This window comes from Buceros rhinoceros, unplaced genomic scaffold, assembly GCF_000710305.1.
Source record: "Buceros rhinoceros silvestris isolate BGI_N320 unplaced genomic scaffold, ASM71030v1 scaffold24298, whole genome shotgun sequence".
NCBI classification, from domain to species: domain Eukaryota; kingdom Metazoa; phylum Chordata; class Aves; order Bucerotiformes; family Bucerotidae; genus Buceros; species Buceros rhinoceros.
Window position 1 is genome coordinate 14,879 of NW_010428965.1, and position 2,951 is coordinate 17,829.

The following is a 2,951-nucleotide window of genomic DNA, read 5'->3' on the forward strand; positions in this document are numbered from 1 at the left end:
AACATCTCAATATACCACAGACGTGGAGCAACTGGATTAGGAATTAATTGAAAAATTTCAGGAAGATGAAGAGGATGACTCCCCAAATCACAAATGAAAACAACCCTTGCCCTCAATCTTATATTTAAGCCAACTAATACATGAAAACTTGGTTTTAGCTAGTAAGAACTGGCAAGCAAAGCCAATCCTAGAGCCATCAGAGAGCAATAAAATAGCAGCCATAAACCCCAGATTGGGTACTGCGAGATAAACTCCTACACATCAATTTACACAGTTAGTAACTGCCAGGATAATCACAATTCATTTAGGAGTTGGAATCAGATCGTAAATCAGCCCTCAGCAATGTGTTAAACGAGAAACAGGAACTCCAGTACAGAACTGCTGCGTGTGGAATGAGTAAGGAGTGTGGTAAATGCAGATGCTCATCCCTTAGGGTTGCTCACAGTATTAGGTGGGCACTTTGCACCAACACTTTGTCCATGGTGGTGTTGCACGCCATGGTATTTATTCCCAGGGTAGTGTGTCACCGCTTGCTGATGCCCACGTACCTGCTTAGCCTGTTGCTCAGTGGACTCCTCCCAGATCGTTTGCCCAGTGGTCGTACACGCGGTTAGAAGCCCTTCTTTATGCCTTCCCACCCAGAGAGGCTCTTCCAGGCTGCAGCAGTGAGCTTCCATGATGGTAGAACAGCTCCCGAGTACCACTGGTGATTACGACAAAGAAAAACTCAGGATTCCTATTTATAAACTATTATTATAGGGCCTTAACATGTGCAGCTGTAAACCCCAAACGTCACTGAAGGTTTTACTTACTCCACAATACTTCGTGCTTGTTCCGGAAGAGAAGGAACATGTTGCATCTGTGACAGAAGCCGTTTGCTTCTCCTGAGCAGATGTGGTGGGGGTCGGGCAAGGAGTCACGCTGGTTTCCCTTTATTCTTTCGCTGCTTGCTCCTGGCAGGTAGGCTGTACCGGCTCCCCATCGGCTTCATCGCACAACTCACTCTGCCCTACTGACTCCTCTGGCCCTTGGACAGGCCTCTGGGGAACGATCCAGAAATCAACTTTATCAGCATGTTCACCTTGAGAGGAAAAGCAGCTCCTTCCTCCCTCCTACCTGTCGTAACCCTCACGCAGAACGAGACTGAGGTTTAGAGGAATTCTTGTGTCTTTGCATTTGAGATAATTGTTCTTCAGAAAGAGGAAGTCCCAGAACACACGCAATATTCATGCGCCACGGGGGATTTTCTTCAGCTTCACTGAGCTTTGGAACAAGCTCCATATCCCTTGAAACTTCCCACGCTCTCAGACCTCAGTGTTATCGGCCTCTCCACAAGCCTGCAAGTGACCCAGCAGTGCTCCCCCACCCCCAGACAGGATTTCAGTTAGCTCCATCCCAATTCACCAGTTGATCTAACGGTGTTTTGAGGGAGGTCTCTTCCACGCTTTTTCACCAATGCTGCATCTCACGTCTCAGCCCTAGAAATTTCTGTATTTTTCTTGCCTGGGATTACAGGGAGGATAAAAGGAGACTGTAAAGAGTTTGCACCATTCTTCTTGACTTATCAAGGGCTTCTGGTATGGAAAAGAGTGCTGGCCGTTTCGAAACCAATTTGCAAAACAAGCTTACTTACCAACAGCAAGGTGCGATGCAGTACAGTGCACAGCGTAATACGAGTAATACAAATGGCTGAAAAACATTTTTCTTGCATTTGTCTGTGCTACCCAATTGTAAGATTCCTGTCCATGGCAAAGCAAGAAGTATATTTCTACAGCATTTTCCTGATGAAAATAGGTAGGTATATTTTCAGTGCACACCTACTATGAGTAAAACTTCATGCATGCCGTACAAATAACCTGTATTTCCACTGGAATCTACAGGGCACTGCTGAGGGCTTGGAATGCTTGTGCCATCTCTGTTTCCTTGGGGATCATTCTGGATTATAGCATCTTGTTATTTTGCCTTTATATTATACAATTTTTAAGCACTTGCTTGGACAGCTCTCAGGCATCCTTTCAGACTGCCGCAGAGGGAGAAGCAGATGCACCGTAACCATCTGGGGCCAGAACCACGATTAACTTTCAAGTCGCTGTGCCTGTCCCACATGGGACCAAGCAGGGCTGGTCTGCACTGTGCTCCCTCCCCACCAGCACACCCATGCACACAGGGTGGGAGCAACCTCTGGTCAGTCCTTCCCTGTTTAGGGCAATATTTAAGCACGTGCTTACCTGAAAGCCAGTCCCAATGCTTGTTCCGATGCTTCCCATCCTGGGTCCATCGTTTCTGTGACAGCTACAGACGAAGACACACAGAGATTAATTAAATCAGTGCTCCCTCACAGGACTAACAGTTATTCCTGGTCAGCAGGTGAAGAAACCCAGCACTCAAATTCTTCTGCACATCAGCGTGCAGGGTATGACAACTCCCGCCTTAACAAGCGGGTGTAGGTGTTGAACCCGTGCACTCGGCTGGAGGGGAAGGCAGAAGGGAAAGCGTTAATCGTTCTTCGTGGGGTGAATGAAATGCACTGTACAATTAACACCGTCTCCGCTCCTGCCTTGCCACAGGCTTAACTTCAGAGAATTCTCCGTGCTGTCCTGCGTATCACCTTTCCCCTGACATTATCTTCCTTGTCTTGGCTCTCTACGGAGAGTTTTAACGAGATCTTAATTGTTTTTCCATCGGCTGCAAGGATTTCAAACCCAAGTCATATGTTGGTTGTCATTCTGCAGAAGGTGGCATGGGGAGCTGTAGAGATGTTCTCTCGCTAAAAGGGAGCCGGAGGCAGCCCCCACACCTCCCACCGCCTCCCGGAGAAGGGCCATCTCTGCATTTCCAGCGCAGGCCTGGAGGCTACAGCTTGGTGTTTCTGCCAGTACATCACGGGGACTGGAAAAGTCAGACCCTCACCCCCTGCCTGTGACCCCACCGGCTGCGGGGAGCTTTGGGTG